At 41.5% G+C, this 13,085-nt stretch overlaps 10 non-coding genes across 10 annotated transcripts; all 10 read right to left on the bottom strand.

The window, feature by feature from the left end:
- Positions 1-247: 247 nt before the first annotated feature.
- Positions 248-320, bottom strand: trnaa-cgc (transfer RNA alanine (anticodon CGC)). Its single transcript has one exon. It is a non-coding gene; the product is annotated as a tRNA-Ala (tRNA).
- A 1,138-nt stretch (positions 321-1,458) lies between these two features.
- On the bottom strand, positions 1,459-1,530 carry trnat-cgu (transfer RNA threonine (anticodon CGU)). Its single transcript has one exon. It is a non-coding gene; the product is annotated as a tRNA-Thr (tRNA).
- Positions 1,531-1,997: 467 nt separating this feature from the next.
- Positions 1,998-2,069, bottom strand: trnaa-cgc (transfer RNA alanine (anticodon CGC)). The gene has a single exon. It is a non-coding gene; the product is annotated as a tRNA-Ala (tRNA).
- A 1,139-nt stretch (positions 2,070-3,208) lies between these two features.
- trnat-cgu (transfer RNA threonine (anticodon CGU)) lies at positions 3,209-3,280 on the bottom strand. The gene has a single exon. It is a non-coding gene; the product is annotated as a tRNA-Thr (tRNA).
- Positions 3,281-3,747: 467 nt separating this feature from the next.
- On the bottom strand, positions 3,748-3,818 carry trnac-gca (transfer RNA cysteine (anticodon GCA)). Its single transcript has one exon. It is a non-coding gene; the product is annotated as a tRNA-Cys (tRNA).
- A 1,139-nt stretch (positions 3,819-4,957) lies between these two features.
- Positions 4,958-5,029, bottom strand: trnat-cgu (transfer RNA threonine (anticodon CGU)). Its single transcript has one exon. It is a non-coding gene; the product is annotated as a tRNA-Thr (tRNA).
- Positions 5,030-6,711: 1,682 nt separating this feature from the next.
- Positions 6,712-6,783, bottom strand: trnat-ugu (transfer RNA threonine (anticodon UGU)). Its single transcript has one exon. It is a non-coding gene; the product is annotated as a tRNA-Thr (tRNA).
- A 1,693-nt stretch (positions 6,784-8,476) lies between these two features.
- On the bottom strand, positions 8,477-8,548 carry trnat-cgu (transfer RNA threonine (anticodon CGU)). Its single transcript has one exon. It is a non-coding gene; the product is annotated as a tRNA-Thr (tRNA).
- A 1,678-nt stretch (positions 8,549-10,226) lies between these two features.
- Positions 10,227-10,298, bottom strand: trnat-cgu (transfer RNA threonine (anticodon CGU)). The gene has a single exon. It is a non-coding gene; the product is annotated as a tRNA-Thr (tRNA).
- A 1,682-nt stretch (positions 10,299-11,980) lies between these two features.
- trnat-ugu (transfer RNA threonine (anticodon UGU)) lies at positions 11,981-12,052 on the bottom strand. The gene has a single exon. It is a non-coding gene; the product is annotated as a tRNA-Thr (tRNA).
- Between the last annotated feature and the right edge of the window lie 1,033 nt (positions 12,053-13,085).

Raw genomic sequence — 13,085 nt, 5'->3', positions numbered from 1 at the left:
CTACAATGAAATGATAGCAGCAATTCTTAAACCAGGTACAGACTGGGATCGAACCCATGAACTTCAGTTTTTGAAAATGACGCCATAAAAGTTGGCAACAATGCCACGTCTGTTCTATGAATGTACAAACAGGGATTGAACGCATGTTCTTCAGATTACAAGACTAAATTATTTAGCACATCTCTGTTTCCTGCTTAAAATTTCAACATTCTGTAAAGTAGGAGTTGGGTCAATGCAATAATTTTAATGGAGAAGCTGGGGATTGAACCCAGGACCCTCATACATGCGAAGCATGCGCTCTACCACTGAGCTACATCCCCTTTCTGGGAAAGAAAAAAATGTTTATTTTTTTATTTTATTTCATCTTTATTTAACCAGGTAAGCTAGTGGAGAACAAGTTCTCCTTTAGAACTGCGACCTGGCCAAGATAAAGCAAGCAGTGCGACACAAACAACAACACAGAGTTACAAATGAAATAAACAAGCGTACAGTCAATAACACAATAGAAAAAAGAAAGTCTATATACAGTGTGTGCAAATGGCAATGAGGAGGTACGGCAAAAAATAGGCCATAGTAGCGAAGTAATTACAATTTAGCAAATTAATACTGGAGTGATAGATGAGCAGATGATGATGTGCAAGTAAAAATACTGGTGTGCAAAAGAGCAGAAAGTAAATAAAAAACAATATGTGGATGAGGTAGTAGATTGGGTGGGCTATTTACAGATGGGCTATGTACAGCTGCAGCGATCGGTTAGCTGCTCAGATAGCTGATGTTTTAAAGTTTATTGAGGGAAATAGAAGTCTCCAGCTTCAGCGATTTTTGCAATTCGTTCCAGTCATTGGCAGCAGAGAACTGGAAGGAAAGGCGGCCAAAAGAGGTGTTGGCTTTGGGGATGACCAGTGAGATATACCTGCTGTAGCGCGTGCTACGGGTCGGTGTTGTTATCGTGACCAGTGAGCTGAGATAAGGCGGAGCTTTACCTAGCATAGACTTATAGATGACCTGGAGCCAGTGGGTCTGGTGACGAATAGGTAGCGAGGGCCAGCCGAGTAGAGCATACAGGTCGCAGTGGTCATATCAATACAATTTACCTTTCTTTACACTGTTCTAATGAATGTACATTTCCATAATATCAGCTATCTTCCATAAACGTGGAACAAGGATTGAACCAATGTGCTTCAGTTTACAGAAACAGATGATTTAGCATATCTATTTCCTTCTTAGAATGTCAACATTCTGGAAAGTGGGAGTTGTGCAAAAGATAATTTAACAACTAATACAATCAACAGAGAAGTTGGGGATTAACGTTGGACCGCATACATGTAAAGTACTGGATCGACCATAGAGATACATCCCCTTACTATAATAGCTGTGTTGCAATATTGATACACCTTGCTTTTTCTGGAAAGTCCTCCAATAAGAGCACCGGTCCATGATATCAGATGTCTTTCATACAGGCACGGACGGGATTTGAACCCATGATCTTCGGTTTACGAGACCGACGCCTTACCACTTGGCCACCATGCCACTCTACTCTACAAGTTATACATCAACATTCTGGAAAGTAGTAGTTGTGTAAATGTGAATTTGGCACACAAATAAACTCAGTGGAGAATCTTGGTATTGAACCGAGGACCTCATACGTATTTTGCATGCACTCCCCCTCTGAGCTTCCATCCCATTTCATTTGCAGATAAAATGCAATATCAATACAATGTACTTTTTATATACACCACTCCATTGAAACTACAATGAAATGATAGCAGCAATTCTTAAACCAGGTACAGACTGGGATCGAACCCATGAACTTCAGTTTTTGAAAATGACGCCATAAAAGTTGGCAACAATGCCACGTCTGTTCTATGAATGTACAAACAGGGATTGAACGCATGTTCTTCAGATTACAAGACTAAATTATTTAGCACATCTCTGTTTCCTGCTTAAAATTTCAACATTCTGTAAAGTAGGAGTTGGGTCAATGCAATAATTTTAAATGGAGAAGCTGGGGATTGAACCCAGGACCTCATACATGCGAAGCATGCGCTCTACCACTGAGCTACATCCCCTTTCTGGGAAAGAAAAAAATGTTTATTTTTTTATTTTATTTCATCTTTATTTAACCAGGTAAGCTAGTGGAGAACAAGTTCTCCTTTAGAACTGCGACCTGGCCAAGATAAAGCAAAGCAGTGCGACACAAACAACAACACAGAGTTACAAATGGAATAAACAAGCGTACAGTCAATAACACAATAGAAAAAAAGAAAGTCTATATACAGTGTGTGCAAATGGCATGAGGAGGTACGGCAAAAAATAGGCCATAGTAGCGAAGTAATTACAATTTAGCAAATTAATACTGGAGTGATAGATGAGCAGATGATGATGTGCAAGTAAAAATACTGGTGTGCAAAAGAGCAGAAAGTAAATAAAAACAATATGTGGATGAGGTAGGTAGATTGGGTGGGCTATTTACAGATGGGCTATGTACAGCTGCAGCGATCGGTTAGCTGCTCAGATAGCTGATGTTTAAAGTTAGTGAGGGAAATATAAGTCTCCAGCTTCAGCGATTTTTGCAATTCGTTCCAGTCATTGGCAGCAGAGAACTGGAAGGAAAGGCGGCCAAAAGAGGTGTTGGCTTTGGGGATGACCAGTGAGATATACCTGCTGTAGCGCGTGCTACGGGTCGGTGTTGTTATCGTGACCAGTGAGCTGAGATAAGGCGGAGCTTTACCTAGCATAGACTTATAGATGACCTGGAGCCAGTGGGTCTGGTGACGAATAGGTAGCGAGGGCCAGCCGACTAGAGCATACAGGTCGCAGTGGTCATATCAATACAATTTACCTTTTCTTTACACTGTTCTAATGAATGTACATTTCCATAATATCAGCTATCTTCCATAAACGTGGAACAAGGATTGAACCAATGTGCTTCAGTTTACAGAAACAGATGATTTAGCATATCTATTTCCTTCTTAGAATGTCAATATTCTGGAAAGTGGGAGTTGTGCAAAAGATAATTTAACAACTAAATACAATCAACAGAGAAGTTGGGGATTAACGTTGGACCGCATACATGTAAAGTACTGGATCGACCATAGAGATACATCCCCTTACTATAATAGCTGTGTTGCAATATTGATACACCTTGCTTTTTCTGGAAAGTCCTCCAATAAGAGCACCGGTCCATGATATCAGATGTCTTTCATACAGGCACGGACGGGATTTGAACCCATGATCTTCAGTTTACGAGACCGACGCCTTACCACTTGGCCACCATGCCACTCTACTCTACAAATTATACATCAACATTCTGGAAAGTAGTAGTTGTGTAAATGTGAATTTGGCACACAAATAAACTCAGTGGAGAATCTTGGGATTGAACCGAGGACCTCATACATATTTTGCATGCACTCCCCCTCTGAGCTTCCATCCCATTTCATTTGCAGATAAAATGCAATATCAATACAATGTACTTTTTATATACACCACTCCATTGAAACTACAATGAAATGATAGCAGCAATTCTTAAACCAGGTACAGACTGGGATCGAACCCATGAACTTCAGTTTTTGAAAATGACGCCATAGAAGTTGGCAACAATGCCACTTCTGTTCTATAAATGTACAAACAGGGATTGAACGCATGTTCTTCAGATTACAAGACCAAATTATTTAGCACATCTCTGTTTCCTGCATAAAATTTAAACATTCTGTAAAGTAGGAGTTGGGTCAATGCAATAATTTTAAATGGAAAAGCTGGGGATTGAACCCAGACCTCATACACTGCAAGCATGCGCTCTACCACTGAGCTACATCCCCTTTCTGGGAAAGAAAAAAATGTTTCTTCTTTTATTGTATTTCATCTTAATTTAACCAGGTAAGCTAGTGGAGAACAAGTTCTCATTTAGAACTGCGACCTGGCCAAGATAAAGCAAAGCAGTGCGACACAAACAACAACATAGAGTTACAAATGGAATAAACAAGCGTACAGTCAATAACACAATAGAAAAAAAGAAAGTCTATATTCAGTGTGTGCAAATGGAATGAGGAGGTACGGCAAAAAATAGGCCATAGTAGCGAAGTAATTACAATTTAGCAAATTAATACTGGAGTGATAGATGAGCAGATGATGATGTGCAAGTAAAAATACTGGTGTGCAAAAGAGCAGAAAGTAAATCAAAACAATATGTGGATGAGGTAGGTAGATTGGGTGGGCTATTTACAGATGGGCTATGTACAGCTGCAGCGATCGGTTAGCTGCTCAGATAGCTGATGTTTAAAGTTAGTGAGGGAAATATAAGTCTCCAGCTTCAGCGATTTTTGCAATTCGTTCAAGTCATTGGCAGCAGAGAACTGGAAGGAAAGGCGGCCAAAAGAGGTGTTGGCTTTGGGGATGACCAGTGAGATATACCTGCTGTAGCGTGTGCTACGGGTCGGTGTTGTTATCGTGACCAGTGAGCTGAGATAAGGCGGAGCTTTACCTAGCATAGACTTATAGATGACCTGGAGCCAGAGGGTCTGGTGACGAATAGGTAGCGAGGGCCAGCCGACTAGAGCATACAGGTCGCAGTGGTCATATCAATAGAATTTACCTTTTCTTTACACTGTTCTAATGAATGTACATTTCCATAATATCAGCTAACTTCCATAAACGTGGAACAAGGATTGAACCCATGTGCTTCAGTTTACAGAAACAGATGATTTAGCATATCTATTTCCTTCTTAGAATGTCAACATTCTGGAAAGTGGGAGTTGTGCAAAAGATAATTTAACAACTAAATACAATCAACAGAGAAGTTGGGGATTAACGTTGGACCGCATACATGTAAAGTACTGGATCGACCATAGAGATACATCCCCTTACTATAATAGCTGTGTTGCAATATTGATACACCTTGCTTTTTCTGGAAAGTCCTCCAATAAGAGCACCGGTCCATGATATCAGATGTCTTTCATACAGGCGCGGACGGGATTTGAACCCAAAATCTTCGGTTTACGAGATCGACGCCTTACCACTTGGCCACCATGCCTCTCTACTCTACAAATTATACATCAACATTCTGAGAAAGTAGTAGTTTTGTAAATGTGAATTTGGCACATAAATAAACTCAGTGGAGAATCTTGGTATTGAACCGAGGACCTCATACATATTTTGCATGCACTCCCCCTCTGAGCTTCCATCCCATTTCATTTGCAGATAAAATGCAATATCAATACAATGTACTTTTTATATACACCACTCCATTGAAACTACAATGAAATGATAGCAGCAATTCTTAAACCAGGTACAGACTGGGATCGAACCCATGAACTTCAGTTTTTGAAAATGACGCCATAAAAGTTGGCAACAATGCCACTTCTGTTCTATAAATGTAGGAACAGGGATTGAACGCATGTTCTTCAGATTACAAGACCAAATTATTTAGCAAATCTCTGTTTCCTGCTTAAAATTTCAACATTCTGTAAAGTAGGAGTTGGGTCAATGCAATAATTTTAAATGGAGAAGCTGGGGATAGAACCCAGGACCTCATACATGCAAAGAATTCGCTCTACCACTGAGCTACATCCCCTTTCTGGGAAAGAAAAAAATGTTTCTTTTTTAAATTTTATTTCATCTTTATTTAACCAGGTAAGCTAGTGGAGAACAAGTTGTCAATTAGAACTGCGACCTGGCCAAGATAAAGCAAAGCAGTGCGACACAAACAACAACACAGTGTTACAAATGGAATAAACAAGCGTACAGTCAATAACACAATAGAAAAAAAGAAAGTCTATATACAGTGTGTGCAAATGGCATGAGGAGGTAAGATAATAAATAGGCCATAGTAGCGAAGTAATTACAATTTAGCAAATTAACACTGGAGTGATAGTTGAGCAGATGATGATGTGCAAGTAGAAATACTGGTGTGCAAAAGAGCAGAAAGTAAATAAAAACAATATGTGGATGAAGTAGGTCGATTGGGTGGGCTATTTACAGATGGGCTATGTACAGCTGCAGCGATCGGTTAGCTGCTCAGATAGCTGATGTTTAAAGTTATTGAGGGAAATATAAGTCTCCAGCTTCAGCGATTTTGTGCAATTCGTTCCAGTCATTGGCAGCAGAGAACTGGAAGGAAAGGCGGGCAAAGGAGGTGTTGGCTTTGGGGGATGACCAGTGAGATATACCTGCTGGAGCGTGTGCTACGGGTGGGTGTTGTTATCGTGACCAGTGAGCTGAGATAAGGCGGAGCTTTACCTAGCATAGACTTATAGATGACCTGGAGCCAGTGGGTCTGGTGACGAATAGGTAGCGAGGGCCAGCCGACTAGAGCATTCAGGTCGCAGTGGTCATATCAATACAATTTACCTTTTCTTTACACTGTTCTAATGAATGTACATTTCCATAATATCAGCTGTCTTCCATAAACGTTGAACAAGGATTGAACCCATGTGCTTCAGTTTACAGAAACAGATGATTTAGCATATCTATTTCCTTCTTAGAATGTCAACATTCTGGAAAGTGGGAGTTGTGCAAAAGATAATTTAACAACTAATTACACTCAACAGAGAAGTTGGGGATTATCGTTGGACCGCATACATGTAAAGTACTGGCTCTACCATAGAGATACATCCCCTTACTATAATAGCTGTGTTGCAATATTGATACAACTTGCTTTTTCTGCAAAGTCCTCCAATAAAAGCACAGGTCCATGATTTCACATGTCTTTCATACAGTCACGGACGGGATTTGAACCCATGATCTTCGGTTGACAAGACCGACGTCTTACCACTTGGCCACCATGCCACTCTACTCTAGAAATTATACATCAACATTCTGGAAAGTAGTAGTTGTGTAAATGTGAATTTGGCACACAAATAAACTCAGTGGAGAATCTTGGGATTGAACCGAGGACCTCATACATATTTTGCATGCACTCCCCCTCTGAGCTTCCATCCCATTTCATTTGCAGATAAAATGCAATATTAATACAATGTACTTTTTATATACACCGCTCCATTGAAACTACAATGAAATGATAGCAGCAATTCATAAACCAGGTACAGACTGGGATCGAACCCATGAACTTCAGTTTTTGAAAATGGCGCCATAAAAGTTGGCAACAATGCCACTTCTGTTCTATAAATTTACAAACAGGGATTGAACGCATGGGATTGAACGCATGTTCTTCAGATTACAAGACCAAATTATTTAGCACATCTCTGTTTCCTGCTTAAAATTTCAACATTCTGTAAAGTAGGAGTTGGGTCAATGCAATAATTTTAAATGGAGAAGTTGGGGATAGAACCCAGGACTTCATACATGCAAAGCATGCGCTCTACCACTGAGCTACATCCCCTTCCTGGGGAAGAAAGAAACGTTTCTTTTTTTAATTTTATAACATCTTTATTTAACCAGGTAAGCTCGTGGAGAACAAGTTCTCATTTAGAACTGCGACCTGGCCAAGATAAAGCAAAGCAGTGCGACACAAACAACAACACAGAGTTACAAATGGAATAAACAAGCGTACAGTCAATAACACAATAGAAAAAAAGAAAGTCTATATACAGTGTGTGCAAATGGCATGAGGAGGTACGGCAAAAAATAGGCCATAGTAGCGAAGTAATTACAATTTAGCAAATTAATACTGGAGTGATAGATGAGCAGATGATGATGTGCAAGTAAAAATACTGGTGTGCAAAAGAGCAGAAAGTAAATAAAAACAATATGTCGATGAGGTAGGTAGATTGGGTGGGCTATTTACAGATGGGCTATGTACAGCTGCAGCGATCGGTTAGCTGCTCAGATAGCTGATGTTTAAAGTTAGTGAGGGAAATAGAAGTCTCCAGCTTCAGCGATTTTTGCAATTCGTTCCAGTCATTGGCAGCAGAGAACTGGAAGGAAAGGCGGCCAAAAGAGGTGTTGGCTTTGGGGATGACCAGTGAGATATACCTGCTGTAGCGCGTGCTACGGGTCGGTGTTGTTATCGTGACCAGTGAGCTGAGATAAGGCGGAGCTTTACCTAGCATAGACTTATAGATGACCTGGAGCCAGTGGGTCTGGTGACGAATAGGTAGCGAGGGCCAGCCGACTAGAGCATACAGGTCGCAGTGGTCATATCAATACAATTTACCTTTTCTTTACACTGTTCTAATGAATGTACATTTCCATAATATCAGCTATCTTCCATAAACGTGGAACAAGGATTGAACCAATGTGCTTCAGTTTACAGAAACAGATGATTTAGCATATCTATTTCCTTCTTAGAATGTCAATATTCTGGAAAGTGGGAGTTGTGCAAAAGATAATTTAACAACTAAATACAATCAACAGAGAAGTTGGGGATTAACGTTGGACCGCATACATGTAAAGTACTGGATCGACCATAGAGATACATCCCCTTACTATAATAGCTGTGTTGCAATATTGATACACCTTGCTTTTTCTGGAAAGTCCTCCAATAAGAGCACCGGTCCATGATATCAGATGTCTTTCATACAGGCACGGACGGGATTTGAACCCATGATCTTCAGTTTACGATACCGACGCCTTACCACTTGGCCACCATGCCACTCTACTCTACAAATTATACATCAACATTCTGGAAAGTAGTAGTTGTGTAAATGTGAATTTGGCACACAAATAAACTCAGTGGAGAATCTTGGGATTGAACCGAGGACCTCATACATATTTTGCATGCACTCCCCCTCTGAGCTTCCATCCCATTTCATTTGCAGATAAAATGCAATATCAATACAATGTACTTTTTATATACACCACTCCATTGAAACTACAATGAAATGATAGCAGCAATTCTTAATCCAGGTACAGACTGTTATCGAACCCATGAACTTCAGTTTTTGAAAATGACGCCATAGAAGTTGGCAACAATGCCACTTCTGTTCTATAAATGTACAAACAGGGATTGAACGCATGTTCTTCAGATTACAAGACCAAATTATTTAGCACATCTCTGTTTCCTGCATAAAATTTAAACATTCTGTAAAGTAGGAGTTGGGTCAATGCAATAATTTTAAATGGAAAAGCTGGGGATTGAACCCAGAACCTCATACACGCAATGCATGCGCTCTACCGCTGAGCTACATCCCCTTTCTGGGAAAGAAAAAAATGTTTCTTCTTTTATTGTATTTCATCTTAATTTAACCAGGTAAGCTAGTGGAGAACAAGTTCTCATTTAGAACTGCGACCTGGCCAAGATAAAGCAAAGCAGTGCGACACAAACAACAACATAGAGTTACAAATGGAATAAACAAGCGTACAGTCAATAACACAATAGAAAAAAAGAAAGTCTATATTCAGTGTGTGCAAATGGAATGAGGAGGTACGGCAAAAAATAGGCCATAGTAGCGAAGTAATTACAATTTAGCAAATTAATACTGGAGTGATAGATGAGCAGATGATGATGTGCAAGTAAAAATACTGGTGTGCAAAAGAGCAGAAAGTAAATCAAAACAATATGTGGATGAGGTAGGTAGATTGGGTGGGCTATTTACAGATGGGCTATGTACAGCTGCAGCGATCGGTTAGCTGCTCAGATAGCTGATGTTTAAAGTTAGTGAGGGAAATATAAGTCTCCAGCTTCAGCGATTTTTGCAATTCGTTCAAGTCATTGGCAGCAGAGAACTGGAAGGAAAGGCGGCCAAAAGAGGTGTTGGCTTTGGGGATGACCAGTGAGATATACCTGCTGTAGCGCGTGCTACGGGTCGGTGTTGTTATCGTGACCAGTGAGCTGAGATAAGGCGGAGCTTTACCTAGCATAGACTTATAGATGACCTGGAGCCAGAGGGTCTGGTGACGAATAGGTAGCGAGGGCCAGCCGACCAGAGCATACAGGTCGCAGTGGTCATATCAATAGAATTTACCTTTTCTTTACACTGTTCTAATGAATGTACATTTCCATAATATCAGCTAACTTCCATAAACGTGGAACAAGGATTGAACCCATGTGCTTCAGTTTACAGAAACAGATGATTTAGCATATCTATTCCCTTCTTAGAATGTCAACATTCTGGAAAGTGGGAGTTGTGCAAAAGATAATTTAACAACTAAATACAATCAACAGAGAAGTTGGGGATTAACGTTGGACCGCATACATGTAAAGTACTGGATCGACCATAGAGATACATCCCCTTACTATAATAGCTGTGTTGCAATATTGATACACCTTGCTTTTTCTGGAAAGTCCTCCAATAAGAGCACCGGTCCATGATATCAGATGTCTTTCATACAGGCGCGGACGGGATTTGAACCCATAATCTTCGGTTTACGAGATCGACGCCTTACCACTTGGCCACCATGCCTCTCTACTCTACAAATTATACATCAACATTCTGAGAAAGTAGTAGTTTTGTAAATGTGAATTTGGCACACAAATAAGCTCAGTGGAGAATCTTGGTATTGAACCGAGGACCTCATACATATTTTGCATGCACTCCCCCTCTGAGCTTCCATCCCATTTCATTTGCAGATAAAATGCAATATCAATAGAATGTACTTTTTATATACACCACTCCATTGAAACTACAATGAAATGATAGCAGCAATTCTTAAACCAGGTACAGACTGGGATCGAACCCATGAACTTCAGTTTTTGAAAATGACGCCATAGAAGTTGGCAACAATGCCACTTCTGTTCTATAAATGTAGGAACAGGGATTGAACGCATGTTCTTCAGATTACAAGACCAAATTATTTAGCAAATCTCTGTTTCCTGCTTAAAATTTCAACATTCTGTAAAGTAGGAGTTGGGTCAATGCAATAATTTTAAATGGAGAAGTTGGGGATAGAACCCAGGACCTCATACATGCAAAGAATTCGCTCTACCACTGAGCTACATCCCCTTTCTGGGAAAGAAAAAAATGTTTCTTTTTTAAATTTTATTTCATCTTTATTTAACCAGGTAAGCTAGTGGAGAACAAGTTGTCAATTAGAACTGCGACCTGGCCAAGATAAAGCAAAGCAGTGCGACACAAACAACAACACAGTGTTACAAATGGAATAAACAAGCGTACAGTCAATAACACAATAGAAAAGAAGAAAGTCTATATACAGTGTGTGCAAATGGCATGAGGAGGTAAGATAATAAATAGGCCATAGTAGCGAAGTAATTACAATTTAGCAAATTAACACTGGAGTGATAGATGAGCAGATGATGATGTGCAAGTAGAAATACTGGTGTGCAAAAGAGCAGAAAGTAAATAAAAACAATATGTGGATGAAGTAGGTCGATTGGGTGGGCTATTTACAGATGGGCTATGTACAGCTGCAGCGATCGGTTAGCTGCTCAGATAGCTGATGTTTAAAGTTATTGAGGGAAATATAAGTCTCCAGCTTCAGCGATTTTGTGCAATTCGTTCCAGTCATTGGCAGCAGAGAACTGGAAGGAAAGGCGGGCAAAGGAGGTGTTGGCTTTGGGGGATGACCAGTGAGATATACCTGCTGGAGCGTGTGCTACGGGTGGGTGTTGTTATCGTGACCAGTGAGCTGAGATAAGGCGGAGCTTTACCTAGCATAGACTTATAGATGACCTGGAGCCAGTGGGTCTGGTGACGAATAGGTAGCGAGGGCCAGCCGACTAGAGCATTCAGGTCGCAGTGGTCATATCAATACAATTTACCTTTTCTTTACACTGTTCTAATGAATGTACATTTCCATAATATCAGCTATCTTCCATAAACGTTGAACAAGGATTGAACCCATGTGCTTCAGTTTACAGAAACAGATGATTTAGCATATCTATTTCCTTCTTAGAATGTCAACATTCTGGAAAGTGGGAGTTGTGCAAAAGATAATTTAACAACTAATTACACTCAACAGAGAAGTTGGGGATTATCGTTGGACCGCATACATGTAAAGTACTGGCTCTACCATAGAGATACATCCCCTTACTATAATAGCTGTGTTGCAATATTGATACAACTTGCTTTTTCTGCAAAGTCCTCCAATAAAAGCACAGGTCCATGATTTCACATGTCTTTCATACAGTCACGGACGGGATTTGAACCCATGATCTTCGGTTGACAAGACCGACGTCTTACCACTTGGCCACCATGCCACTCTACTCTAGAAATTATACATCAACATTCTGGAAAGTAGTAGTTGTGTAAATGTGAATTTGGCACACAAATAAACTCAGTGGAGAATCTTGGGATTGGGTTAACAGTTTTATAGAATTAGTATGATAATCTCTCAGTTATATATTTTCAGGGTGGAATCATTTAGTCAAAACCTTAAACGTATAAATTATTTTATCAGTGGTGGGTGCTGAGGGTGCTGGGTATTGAGGGTTCTGAGGGTACTGAGTGTGGTGGGTGTGGCTGGTGGGGTAGTGGGTGCTGGGTGGTGCGTGCTGGGTGGTGGGTGGTGGGTGCTGGGTGCTGGGTGGTGGGTACTGGGTGGTGCTGGGTGGTGGGTGTTTGGTGGTGGATGGTGGGTGCTGGGTGGTGGGTGCTGGGTACTGGATGGTGGGTAGTGGGTTGTGGTGCTGGTTTGTGGGTGCTGGTTGCTGGGTCCTGGGTGGTGGGTGGTGGTGCTGCTCTCAGCCAGCCGTCTCCACTAGGGCCCTCTCTCTTCAGCCATCTCCACTAGGGCCCTCTCAGCCAGCCATCTCCACTAGGAACCTCTCAGCCAGCCATCTCCACTAGGGCCCTCTCAGCCAGCCGTCTCCACTAGGATCCTCTCAGCCAGCCGTCCCCTCTAGGACCCTCTCAGCCAGCCATCTCCACTAGGGCCCTCTCAGCCAGTCGTCCCCTCTAGGGCCCTCTCTCTTCAGTCGTCTCCACTAGGACCCTCTAGCCAGCCGTCTCCACTAGGGCCCTCTCAGCCAGCCGTCTCCACTAGGGCCCTCTCAGCCAGTCGTCCCCTCTAGGGCCCTCTCTCTTCAGTCGTCTCCACTAGGACCCTCTAGCCAGCCGTCTCCACTAGGGCCCTCTCAGCCAGCCGTCTCCACTAGGGCCCTCTCAGTCAGTCGTCTCCACTAGGGCCCTCTCAGCCAGTCGTCCCCTCTAGGGCCCTCTCTCTTCAGCCATCTCCACTAGGGCCCTCTCAGTCAGTCGTCTCCACTAGGACCCTCTCAGTCAGCCGTCTCC

The sequence above is a fragment of the Salmo trutta genome, unplaced genomic scaffold (genome assembly GCF_901001165.1).
Source record: "Salmo trutta unplaced genomic scaffold, fSalTru1.1, whole genome shotgun sequence".
Taxonomy (NCBI): Eukaryota; Metazoa; Chordata; class Actinopteri; order Salmoniformes; family Salmonidae; genus Salmo; species Salmo trutta.
Note: the sequence above shows the minus strand (reverse complement) of the source record. Positions and strands in the feature narration are given on the sequence as shown.